The 14192-nt window shown below is 45.4% G+C and overlaps 1 pseudogene; it reads left to right on the top strand.

Moving 5' to 3' along the window:
- LOC136620184 (protein polybromo-1-like) overlaps positions 1 to 13423 on the top strand; it is an 86027-nt pseudogene extending 72604 nt beyond the window's left edge.
- Positions 13424 to 14192: the final 769 nt, after the last annotated feature.

The raw sequence follows: 14192 nt of genomic DNA, 5'->3' as shown, positions 1-14192 counted from the left end.
TCACGTCCTACCCACCCCCAGAATTGCGTGCCCCAGCTCGGTGGTGGTATCTGCGGCGGTGTATGCTTCCTCCACTAAACCACCCTCCTCCTCCTACACAACCTCTGTCTCGCAATCAAGATGTGTCAGCAGCAGCACGTCGCCAGCAGTTGGTGTCGCGCGGCATGGCAGTACAGCGGTGGGCAAGCGTCAGCAGGCCGTGCTGAAACTACTCAGCTTAGGAGAGAAGAGGCAGACGGCCCACAAACTGCTGCAGGGTCTGACAGAGCAGACCGACCGCTGGCTTGCGCCGCTGAGCCTCCAACCGGGCATGGTCGTGTGTGACAACGGCCGTAACCTGGTGGCGGCTCTGCAGCTCGGCAGCCTGACGCACGTGCCATGCCTGGCCCATGTTTTTAATTTGGTGGTTCAGCGCTTTCTGAAAAGCTACCCACACTTGTCATACCTGCTTGAAAAAAGGTGCGCCGGCTCTGCGCACATTTCCGCAAGTCCCACTCGGACGCTGCCACCCTGCGGACACTGCAACATCGGTTCCATCTGCCAGTGCACCGATTGCTGTGCGACGTGCCCACACAGTGGAACTCTACGCTCCACATGTTGGCCAGGCTCTATGAGCAGCGTAGAGCTATAGTGGAATACCAACTCCAACATGGGCGGCGCAGTGGGAGTCAGCCTCCTCAATTATTTACAGAAGAGTGGGCCTGGTTGGCAGACATCTGCCAGGTCCTTGGAAACTTTGAGGAGTCTACCCAGGTGCTGAGCGGGGATGCTGCAATCATTAGCGTCACCATTCCTCTGCTATGCCTCTTGAGAAGTTCCCTGCAAAGCATAAAGGCAGACGCTTTGCACTCGGAAATGGAGGCGGGGAAGGACAATATGTCGCTGGATAGTCAGAGCACCCTCATGTCTATATCTCAGCGCGTTGAGGAGGAGGAGGAGGAGCATGAGGAGGAGGGGGAAGAGACAACTTGGCCCACTGCTGAGGGTACAGATGCTGCTTGCCTGTCATCCTTTCAGCGTGTATGGCCTGACGACGAGGAGGAGGAGGATCCTGAAAGTGATCTTCCTAGTGAGGACAGCCATGTGTTGCGTACAGGTACCCTGGCACACATGGCTGACTTCATGTTAGGATGCCTTTCTCATGACCCTCGCGTTACACGCATTCTGGCCACTACGGATTACTGGGTGTACACATTGCTCGACCCACGGTATAAGGAGAACTTTTCCACTCTGATACCCGAAGAGGAAAGGGGTTCGAGAGTGATGCTATACCACAGGACCCTGGCGGACAAGCTGATGGTAAAATTCCCATCCGACAGCGCTAGTGGCAGAAGGCGCAGTTCCGAGGGCCAGGTAGCAGGGGAGGCGCGGAGATCAGGCAGCATGTACAGCACAGGCAGGGGAACACTCTCTAAGGCCTTTGACAGCTTTATGGCTCCCCAGCAAGACTGTGTCACCGGTCCCCAGTCAAGGCTGAGTTGGCGGGAGCACTGTAAAAGGATGGTGAGGGAGTACGTAGCCGATCACACGACCGTCCTCCGTGACGCCTCTGCCCCCTACAACTACTGGGTGTCGAAGCTGGACACGTGGCCTGAACTCGCGCTGTATGCCCTGGAGGTGCTTGCTTGTCCTGCGGCTAGCGTCTTGTCAGAGAGGGTGTTTAGTGCGGCTGGGGGAATCATCACAGATAAGCGTACCCGCCTGTCAACCGACAGTGCCGACAGGCTTACACTCATCAAGATGAACAAAGCCTGGATTTCCCCAGACTTCTCTTCTCCACCAGCGGACAGCAGCGATACCTAAGCAATACGTAGGCTGCACCCGCGGATGGAAGCATCGTTCTCTATCCCCATCAAAAACGGGGACCTTTTTGCTTCATCAATCTGTGTATAATATTCCTCCTGCTCCTCCTCCTGAAACCTCACATAATCACGCTGAATGGGCAATTTTTCTTAGGCCCACAAGGCTCAGTCATATAATTTTTGTAAACAATTTTTATACGTTTCAATGCTCATTAAAGCGTTGAAACTTGCACCTGAACCAATTTTTATTTTAACTGGGCTGCCTCCTGGCCTAGTTACCAATTAAGCCACATTAACCAAAGCGATTAATGGATTTCACCTGCCCTCTTGGTTGGGCATGGGCAATTTTTCTCAGGTACATTAGTACTGTTGGTACACCAATTTTTGGGGGCCCTCGCCTACAGTGTAATCAAATGAATTTTTAGCCCACCTGCATTACAGCTGACGTTACATCACCTGTGTTGGGCACTGCAATGGGATATATTTATGTACCGCCGGTGGGTTCCAGGGAGCCCCCCATGCTGTGGGTCCACAGGGAGTTGTAACTGCATGTGTCCACTTCTAAAGAACCCCAGTCTGACTGGGGCATGCAGTGTGGGCCGAAGCCCACGTGCATTAAACATGACATTACCTCAGCTGTGATGGGCACTGCAATGGGATATATTTATGTACCGCCGGTGGCTTCCTGGCACCCACCCATGCTGTGGGTCCACACGGAGTTGTAACTACATCTGTCCACTTCTAAAGAACCCCAGTCAGACTGGGGCATGCAGTGTGGGCCGAAGCCCACCTGCATTAAGCACGACATTACCTCAGCTGTGATGGGCAATGCAATGGGATATATTTATGTACCGCCGGTGGGTTCCAGGGAGCCACCCATGCTGTGGGTGCACACGGAATTCCCATTGCGGAGTTGTACCTGCCTGTGACTATTTATAAAAAAACGCGGTCTGACTGGGACATGCAGACACCTTGACAGAATGAATAGTGTGTGGCACATGGGTTCCCCATTGCTATGCCCACGTGTGCAGCTCCAGATGGAGGTGGCACAGGATTGGATTTCTCATTGCTTCTGTACAGCATTGTGGGCTATCGCCCCGCCCCTTTTAAAGAGGGTCGCTGACTAGCCATGCCAACCCTCTGCAGTGTGTGCCTGCTTTTCCTCTGGCAGACACACTTATAAATAGACATGAGGGTGGTGTGGCATGAGTGTAGCTGAAGGCTGGGCAGGGACAGTTTGGTGTGCGCTGTGGACACTGGGTCGTGGAGGGGGGGTTTGGGCAGCATGTAACCCAGGAGAAGTGGCAGCGGAGTGTCATGCAGGCAGTGATTGTGCTTTGTTGGAGGTAGTGTGGTGCTTAGCTAAGGTATGCATTGCTAATGAGGGCTTTTCAGAAGTAAAAGTTGTTGGGGGGGGGGGGCACTCTTGCCGCTACCGTATTGTGGCTTAATAGTGGGACCTGTGAACTTGAGATGCAGCCCAACATGTAGCTCCTCGCCTGCCCTATCCGTTTTTGTGTCGTTCCCATCACTTTCTTGAATTGCCCAGATTTTCACAAATGAAAACCTTAGCGAGCATCGGCGAAATACAAAAATGCTCGGGTCGCCCATTGACTTCAATGGGGTTCGTTACTCGAAACGAACCCTCGAGCATCGCGATAATTTCGTCCCGAGTAACGAGCACCCGAGCATTTTGGTGCTCGCTCATCTCTATTAAAAACGCATCACACAAAAATCACAAAGCACAAACTTGCGATGCGTTTTCAACATTTAGAAAGCCCCATTGACAATTGCGTTTAAAAAAAAAGCTGCAATATCGCAGCGTTAAAAAAAAACAAAAAACCCACAAGTGGGTAAGAACCCTTATGCCACTCTCACAAGTGCCATCAGCAAAACACCACGATTTCGATTGCCGCGTTTTGCCACGATTTTACTGCTGTTTTCGGGTTACGGCCTCCGACAGCAGGTTTTAACCCACCGCATAATTTTGACGGGTTATTAAATGCATTAATCGCAATAAAATAGAGCAGACAGTGCTCGAAAATCGCAGTGTTTGAAAACGCTGCAATCGAGTACAGGTCTGTAAGGCTCCATGGAAATCAATGGGAGCCTTGTACCGCAATCACCATTGTGTTCAGAACGCCACGGTAATCGCGGTAAAAAACACATGTGTGAGAGTGGCCTTGGCCGGTTTCCCACGGCCGGGAATCTCGCACGAGTTTGGTGTGTTGCGAGACTCACAAAGCTCACGCAAATATAAACCCCCTTCTTTTGAATGGAGGCATATACATGAGCAATGTTTTCCTGCACCATGTGGCATGTCCTACCTTTTCGCGTTCCTCAGAACACATCGGCCATTGTGTTCAATGGGACAATGAAGCACATTGCACTTCATGCGATGCAAGGTTTCTCTTTGGCAACTGCTTCCCATTGTTTTCAATCTTCCACATGGCTAAAAACTGCGCTAGAGGACCGCTACTTCAAAGAAGTGATGGGAGGCGGTTTTTGCCAGAAAAATGCTTCACTTCAGAGTAAAACCGCATGTTGGCGATTGCGATACTTGGGCCGAGAAATATTGCGCTATCCCGTGTATAGGTAGCCTTTACAGTGACTGTAGCTGCCTTTTAGCCTATTTATGTTTTTCATGGAGTGGCACAGTAGTTTTCTTTCCTCATGCTTTCTAAGTGACAAAAGGTCATTGCAGACTTGTAGGCACTCAGGCTCTCAGTGTACATTGTCTGCACACCCATTTTGTGTGCGTAATTTGTTGACGAGATTACAAAAAATAAAAACTGCTTCTCTGAACAGCTAGCCAAAAATGTCTAATACCGTGTTTCCCAAAAATAAGCCCTATCCTGATCTTTCAGGGAGGCTTGAAATATAAGCTACCTCGAAAATAAGCCCTAGTTACATTACATTAAAAAGATAATAATTCCAGTTTACGCAGTAGAGTCTACGCTTTAATTAACCATACGAGGTTGATAGTCTATGACAGCAGGTGTAGGGGGTGTGCAGCTGAACTAGAACAATGTATACATTACAGGGAATGCGATCAATATATACGAATACTAGATTATATGGCCAAGTGGCTTCTATGTGTCAGTCTTTAAATAAAGCCTTAGCCCTGTATTTTATGGTGTATTATGGGTGTTTTATAGCTGAGCTGATAGAGGAAGGGTAGAAGCCGTAGCAACCACTTTTGGGTCTGTCAGCTATGACAACCACATCTGCATATTCAGGACATAGCTTACCAAGTACAAATGCCTACTGTGATATTAATCTACTTGTCTGCACCAAATCCTCCCCTAGAAGTTATCGGAGGGAATGGAACTTTTTCTGTGTGATTGTAACGTTTATATAAGTAATTGATCACAATATAGGAGCAAAAAGATCATTTATTGTGAAACGGGTGTGTTTGGGGGATGAAGGGGGGGGGATTGATGCGATTTGCTACATACAGATCCTGTTTTGAAAACCCCATCCACTTATATTGTACTGGAATTTGCTACATAATCGTGATGCAAATACACCACATCTGAATAACGACTGAAGTGCGGAAGCTTCTTGGCTATTCCCTAAAGTCACCTTTACATCAGGCAATCATTGCCCAAATTATCACTGAAAACTGCAATTTCCAGTCGTCCTGTGTACATGCGGTTACCAACTACCGAGCAAGAAACCGCTCACCTGTCAGTCACTTGGTTCCTAGCAGAACTAAAGACCCAGCAATAATCGGGCCATGTAAAGAGACGCCGCTCATTGTTTGGGCGACTCCTGTTTACTGTGAATGATGGCGGTCGCCGGAACAATTCCTCACGCTCCGCTTACATTCTCCGAATGACTATCGCACTTATAGCAAAGCTTATAGGCTGCATGAAGATGTTCGGAGTTGTCTTACCAGGAGAACAGCTTCTCTAAAGATCAGTCTCCTCAAAGAAAGTAGAATTCTACTAATACATGATGGGATGGGAGGGACTCTGACACGGGGCGATTATCCCCAGAATCATCACTGGAAGCAATGATTTCGGGTGAGTGTCGGCTGACAGGGCACCAAGCGAGAAATCGCGCATTTGTCGCATTCGCCTGTTTTTTAGCTCCCTTACAAACCAAGTGGTTATTGGCCCATATGAAGAGTCAGTCGTTCACCTATTGTTTGCAGTGAATGGAGGCGGACGGAGCGATCTCCAACCTTTTCCGCTTCTATTCTCTGAAGTCCTATCACTCCTGTGTGAAAGCAGATAGTCTCTGGGGGCGGCTGTCGAGTTCTGGTGCGCCCGTCCGTCATCCCATGTAACGGTACCTTTAGTAGCTTTCTGTTCTGGTTCGTATAGCAGAAGATTTGGACAACATTGTCTTTCATGAGGTGATTTGTTTACTGGACAAACATTATCCATTTTCTCCTCATTTTGGGACAGATATATGAAGCTGTCTAAAAGGAAAACTTTGTTGCCCGTAGCAACCAGTCGGCAGAATACAACATGAAAGCTGGGCTGTGATGGATTGCTATTGATCACAAAGAGTTATTTTTTTCTTTCCGCCCGTGTCCTTAATCTCCCTCGTTGTATCCCAGCATTTAAGACATCTGAAACTTTGTGTTAGGCGAAAGGCAGACGGTCGTACTGTGATTCGCACCTGAGACGCTCGCTTGCATCGGGCAGCACATTGACAGCTGTTGGTGTGATGTCCGATATTCAACGACATTGAGTGCTCTCGTCCATGAAAATATGGCAGTAGGACACGTTACAAGCTTTTCATGGAGATTATCGGTCCGTGTGAAGAATCGTGCATGTGATTAGCCCATAGACAGTACACTGCCCGAAAATACAACCATGTGCCATTTGGCCCTAATGTAGCGACAAGTGGATGTTATAGGGGTCCGCCCTTCTCGGGATTGGAACAAAACTGTCTATAAGGTGGCCTGATGGAAAGAAAGAACTGCACACAGCTGGGTTACATTGTTTCCGTAACTCCCATAGAAGTGTGTTCCTAACTCCAGAGGTGTGGAAACGGTGTATCTCGCTGTGCTACGCTGTTTCTATAATTCTCATTCATATCTATAGGAGTTACAGAAACCACGCATGTGGCTATTTTCATAATTTCCGATCACCTCTAGCCACCCCATACCGCCGGGCCAGGGTCAGTGGGGGCTACAACTGTAGATAGGTGTGGACCCCAGTATCAGACTTTTATGGCATATGTCATAAAAGGTGAGATGGGAATACCCTTTTAATCTATTTATCTGCTTTTATAGATCTGTTTTACTTCTGTGTACTTAAAAAGTAACAAAAACGTTATATAACCTCTAGATTTTGGGGGACCGGGACCTCTTGGGGAGAAAGATGTTGTGCCTGAAAACTAGCATATGGGAGAGGCATAGGTTGGGTACACACTTCTTATGTGGGCGAGTTGCACCCGAATCTTGGGCGCAGCTCTCATGAGACCGCACATGTCCGTGTGCAGTCTGATTCACATGGACACAACATAGCATAGACGTGCATTAGCATGTCCTAGTTCTCATCCGTGATATGGACAGGAACAGGACATGAGTTGAGATTTGAGGTCCATGTGAAAAGACGTCGATCGGCATAGCCCCCTATAATGAATTAACATAAACGGCACACGGCCCCAAATAAACGAGTGTGTTGGAGGTGGAAGTGTTACTATACCATTTACAGACCGCCACCAGTACAAGTGACTGCCGCTCTCTAAAAAGAAGTCTGTCTCCTGCATAGCATGAATATTCTTATGGTTGAAATGGGTATGATTTATTATTTCTGCTGGCATCATACCCTCTTATGGCCTTTTATTCAGCGCTAAGCAGTTGATGAGGAGTGTAAGGTTGATGTTAATTCTCTGTATATTGGTTCCAGGAGTCATGCAGCCGGGTGTAACTTCCATGGTGGGATCCCCTGCAGCTGGAACTAACCCTTACAATCAGCAGGTAAGTAGTTGTTAGTGCATGTTATCCTGATGAATTGTGCTTAGAAGAAGCCGAAAGTATCAATGGAAAATCTACAATATGATGTGTGACCTCAGTCTGTTACAGTTAGGACATAAATCACCCCCTGAAGGCTGGAAAAGTGACAGAAACATGCTCTGTAGCCTTAGGTCGGGCTCACACGGCCATGTCAGTACAGTGTATTCTGCGCATGGGTCTTGCGTGTAGAATATGCTCTTCCAATCTGCCATAGGTGGCCTTGTTGCCGCTCACCCAAAATATGCGTGCAAGAAAAAAATCACAGCATGTCCTATCTTGGCGCATATCATGCGCACATACTTGTCAACTGGCGTCCCGCAGCATGTACGCCTTGTCATCACGTACTTGCGTGCCTCACGTGGGCGGCGTGCTGTGATTTATGGTCGTGTGAACCGGCCTTAGCCACCATAATCCTCATGTTACAACAGTAGAAACTAAAAAAAATGCAAAACAAAAATTTTTTCATGGTGCCTGGAATTTTTTACCTTATTCTGGGTATTTTTGTGCCGCTGATTCCGGAAATCCCATCCATTTGCATGTCATACATCGTTCCAGGAGCTCTAGTTTTTGAGATATTCCTGATGTCAATATATATTTCTGTTATTTATTTCCCCACCAGCATTTGCTTACATTAGTACATATGATACATATCGCCACCGCTGCACATCACAGACTACTAGTGACCGTGGAAGAACAGTACTGCAGATGATGGGATACGCATATGATGACCGACTACTAGTGACTATGGAAGAACAGGACTGCGGACGATGGAATACACACATGATGGAGGACTACTGGTGGCCATGGAAGAACAGGACTGCAGCCGATGGCATACACATATGATGGAGAACTACTGGTGACTGTGGAAGAGCAGGATTGTGAACGATGGGATACACATATGATGACCGACTACTGGTGACTATGGAAGAACAGGACTGCGGACGATGGGATACACATATGATGGCCGACTACTGGTGACTGTGGAAGAACAGGACTGCGGATGATGGGATACACATAAGATGGAGGACTACTGATGTCTGTAGAAGAGCAGTACTGCAGATCATGGGATACGCATATGATGGCCGACTACTGGTGACCTGTGGAAGAACAGAACTGCAGACGATGGGATACGCATATGATGGAGGACTACTGGTGACTGTGGAAGAGCAGGATTGTGAACGATGGGATACACATATGATGGCTGACTACTGGTGACTGTGGAAGAGCGGGACTGCGGATGATGGGATACACATATAATGGAGGACTACTGGTGACTGTGGAAGAACAGGACTGCAGATGATGGAATACACATATGATGGAGGACTACTGGTGACTGTGGAAGAACAGGACTGCAGATGATGGAATACAAACATGATAACATGATGGAGAACTACTGGTGACCATGGAAGAACAGTACTGCGGACGATCGGATACACATATGATGGAGAATTACTGGTGACCATGGAAGAACAGGACTGCGGACGATGGGATACACATATGATGGAGAACTACTGGTGACTGTGGAAGAACAGGACTGCGGACGATGGGATACACATATGATGGAGGACTACTGGTGGCCATGGAAGAACAGTACTGCGGATGATGGGATACGCATATGATGGAGAACTACTGGTGACTGTGGAAGAACAGGACTGTGGACGATGGGATACACATATGATGGAGGACTACTGGTTGCCATGGAAGAACAGGACTGCAGACAATAGGATACACATATGATGGCAGACTCTTGGTGAAGCATCCAGCCGAATGTCATGGCAGGAATTCACAGAAATGTAGTTCCATCAACCTCTCAATGAAGAAACATTTCTTCTATTCATGTTCTAGGCTCCTTTGGTTTTTTATCTTTCTATTTTCAGCTTCTGATTGGCAGTCATTACATGTATAATACAATATGTGTACATGTATATATTAATACTGACATACGTCATATCTTGATAAGCAGACCTGATGAAGAAAAACTAATGTCATTTTCAGAATCTATTCAGAATAGTCTGTTCAACACCATTATCTATCAGCCTTGTTACATGGCGAGTTGTAGTCATTTTTTGCACTGCTGCCTTATGATTTTAACATTATGCAGGTTGTTCAATTGACATGCATCAGTCTATATGGTTTTCTCTGATTGACTAGAATTCAGGAAATATTTGACTTCGGCGTGGTCCCCAACCATCACTCAAAGTCGAATGGGGCTCACAGGCTATAAAAGGTTGGGGACCTCCGGTGTAGGGACTGCCTGTATGAACAATCCTGATAATAGCAATGATCCCAGAGATCAGCACTTGGGGGAACACTTTGAGATGTGGTTACACTACAGCGAGTCTGAACTGTTACTTACATTAGATATAGTTTACAGATACTGCAATCACTTTTTCTTCTTGATTTCTAGATGGGACTTCTGGTCCCCCCCGGGCAGCAGGCACCACCACCATATCCAGGTCAGGTTCAAACTAATCAGCCAGTCATGCAACAGCCTTCAACCCCAATATTTGTTGCTCCCCCTCCCAGGACTCAAAGGTTACTCCATTCTGAAGCCTACTTGAAAAACATTGAAGGGTTAACCGCAGAATCTAACTGCATCAGCAAATGGGACCAGACCTTGTCAGGTGAGCAACAAAACCAAGATATGTCCGTCTCCAATTGGTGAATATCTTATTTGTTTAATCCTTCTCTCCATCAATCACAACAATACATATTGTGAGCGGCCGGCCGTAATCGTACTAAAAAAGTATTTTTCATCTCGCGAGTATTGCTAGTAGCCTAGCAAGATCTGTGGTGGGGGCACAGCAGGAAGGGTATCTTTACATGCAGCTGATTTGCTTCAGATTTTCCTCACTGATTGGTGCAGATTTCACGCCCTCATTTGTAGAGGTGGAATCTGTGATGGAAATACACAGCGTAAATTGTTACATAGTATGTCAAAAAAAGACATATGTACATCTGGTTCAGCCGATTACCCCCAATGTTGATACAGAGGAAGGCAAAAAATATCCCAATGAGGGAGAAGCCAAATTACCCCATTTAAGGAAAATAATTCCTTCCCGATTCCAATCTAGCAATTGGAATAATCCCTGGATCTGTGACCCTTGACCATACTAAGGATTTACCATCCACACTGCATGTCAATTTGCGCACTTATTTAGTGCAGATTTTTTTCTGCTTGTGGACGAGATTTTTAAAATCTCACACTTTGCTGCTGCTGTAAACGCTGCAGATTTTCCATGCAGAAAGCCCGCAGTAAATTCGCCGCATGTGAGCATGACCTAATGTGTAGCCCTCTTTCTGATGCCAAGACTGAGATCAATGCCAGTTCCAGCAGTCCTTCAGTGCTGCAATCGCAGATAAAATCAGAAATGCACTCCAAAGGCAGGAGCTTATTTTATAGCAAAGATCACCAGGCTTAATCACCAGTTGGCATCACCATAGTGGCAGCCTAGGATCTGTATGTTAGCGGACAGTATGTTATGGAATATGGTAAGGATGGAAGGGAGTATAACTGCAGGAGCAATTTATTCCCTGGAAAGGCCATCAGTAGTTCATCCGCCGCTAGCCGATTGTCCGTCCTGCTGTCAAATGCACCGTGCCAAACGTCGTCGTCAGTGTTCATGGCATGAAGTAGGAGCGCCAGCTTTGCTCCCATTGAATTGAATAGTAGCGCCACACTTCTACACTTCCTGCCCTGCTTCTATTATGGTCAGGACAGAATGTGACATCCTGACCATAAGCCTGCAAAATCTTGGTTGGATTGGAAATCATTTTGGCTGCCACCTGAAGCAGAGAAGGGGGACATGGTGGTTCGACGGGACTCAAAACACACTTTTCTTTCTTGCTTTGCTAGATTAATAACATTCACATAAAACTAGTTCAGTCTGATAAAGATGTCTGTTCTTCCTCAATTGTTATGTGCTTGCAGATCCCCCTGAGTGGATTGAAAATAAAATGATAGGAGAACACCTTTGAGAGTAGCATACCATACATAATCATGGCAGGTATATTAGGTAGCATGTTTAACATAAAGGGTGTTGGGCAAAATTACCGCAGGTTAATAATTTATAAGCTACTCTCATATGCTTGATTAACTATTGCTAAAAACTTGGATGAGTCCGCTGATCTCGAAGAGTGGACTTGGAATTTTAATAGTTTAACAAACCACCATTTTCCACGTTTTCTAAACCTAATACTCTACATGTTTATCACTCTTTATGGGATCCCTGGGGGGAAAATTTTTAGAACAAAGTCTGAGATGATCTACAGTAATTAAACAAATAATAATGTCTCCAGCCCGTGCTTTGGACTTGGTGTGTGTGGTGTGATGGGGGAGGTATTGTATTATGGTAAAAGCGTGTAATATGGAATACCTATTCTAGTTACAACTTTAATGTTCTGTAAAAAACAGAATAATTAAAAATTTGGGTGAAGTACCCTTTCTGAAAGCCCCCAGAGCTGCCATGGCAGAGTGCCTATCAAGCCATGCCTGTGGTGTGGCTTGATAGACTGCCTGTCTGATTGTGATATACTGTCATACTACGGTATTACCTCCTTCTGCAGGAGCGATCAAACCATTGCAAGTTCTTGTTTTCTATGGGGACTTAAAAACTGATTTTTACATTTTTTTTTTAAAGTATTTGATTATTAAAAAAAATTAAAAGTTAATAAGTTAGAAAAAAACAAAAAAAACTTTTCCCATATTTAAAAAATATAAAACCTAAAACATTGGTATCGTTACCTCCATAAAAGTCCAAGCTATCAAAGTAATGCATTATTTACCCCAGACGGTGTACACCATCAGAAAAAACACTCCAATAAGAGGGTTTTTTTTACGTTTTTCAGTACATTAAATAGTACCATTTTTAAAAATAGTCATTCAAAAAACAAGCCCTCAGACAGCTACGTCAATGGATAAATGAACGTTATGATTTTTTAAAAGGGGGGAGGAAAAAACGAAATTGAAAAGAGAAAAAAAAACTAAAATAAAGAAGGGCCTCGTCCTTACTGGGTTAAACACTCCACACTCAGGTTGATTTCACCTAGTTAACCAACACCCTACTTTATACACTGATGAGGGGCAAGAACCCCATAGCCATGCGGTCTTGTTACTTATTAACTCTTCTCTCCCATTTCAGCTCGAAGACGGGATATCCACTTATCCAAAGAGCAGGAGGGCCGGCTTCCTTCCCATTGGTTGAAGAGCAAAGGGGCCCACACAACTATGGCAAACGCATTGTGGCGCCTTCGAGATCTCATGCTTAGAGACACCTTAAACATCCGCCAGGCGTACAACATGGAAAACGTCTAACCTCTCATCACCAATCTAATTTTTGTGGAACAATTGATGTTTTTAGTGACTGGAGGCCAATATTTTTTATTGCATTTCTGTACATTGTAAGACCATTTTGATATGAAGACATTTTTAATAAGTTTATTTTGATTGTGTTGATTTGTTTGTGTTCTGTATTAAGTTGTCAAATGCAGCATTTTTACATATTTTGAGTTGTGTTTTTGAGGTTTAGTGTCAGTGATGCTGGTTGCTGGCTGATATGTTAGATACATTGTTTTTTATTGTAATTGTGGGTTCAGCTGTACCACACACTGCCATTATTTTAAATTAAATGTCTTTGTCACTACACTCGGACCTATAGTTATTTGCAGATATGTACTTTTTATATTCCATAGTTGCACTACATCCTTATTTCACCATCATCATTCAAGGACTGCACACAAAGTTATATTTTACATACAAGGGGTGGACAAAAATAGGGAAACGCCATATAATATGCATGGGATTTTAATCTTTAGCAATGAGCTGCCCTTTTGACCCCTGCTTGGCTGAGTTTGTGTTTACTTCACCTCTTGCCCTGCTCTGGGTGATTTTGGGAGCCAGCTGGTAACAGTAGCTGACTGGCTCAAACCCCTGACCAATGGAACCTTGTTGCTCGGTCAGATGATCACTTCTGCCTGGCAGCATCTGTGTTATATTACCGCCACTTAAAATCTGTCTCTACATGGCTTATTGAAATAGGATTTATAATCCCATGTTATTTAAGGCATGCATTTCGTATGGTGTTCCATATTTTTGTCCACCATGTACCTCCCTTTTATTAATATTGAAGGCACAGTAAGTCCCTAAAGGTTCCTACCTACATTTATTGTGGAATTGAGTACAATCTAATATCTGTTGCAACCTGGACGAATCAACAATTGGAGTGAAAATCGGTGGGAGAAACGCCAACAACTTTTGATATGCCGATGATACGATGTTGCTCATGGAAAGTGAAAGGGATCTGGAATATCAGATCCAAAGAGTTAAAGAAGAAAGTGAGTGCATGGGGCTTCACCTCAACATAAAGAAAACAAAGGTAATGACCGCAGCAAGTAATGGTACAGTCCACGTAATG

Source organism: Eleutherodactylus coqui, chromosome 3 (genome assembly GCF_035609145.1).
Source record: "Eleutherodactylus coqui strain aEleCoq1 chromosome 3, aEleCoq1.hap1, whole genome shotgun sequence".
NCBI lineage: Eukaryota > Metazoa > Chordata > Amphibia > Anura > Eleutherodactylidae > Eleutherodactylus > Eleutherodactylus coqui.
The sequence above is the reverse complement of the archived record's forward strand: the minus strand, read 5'-3'. Positions and strand labels throughout refer to the sequence as shown.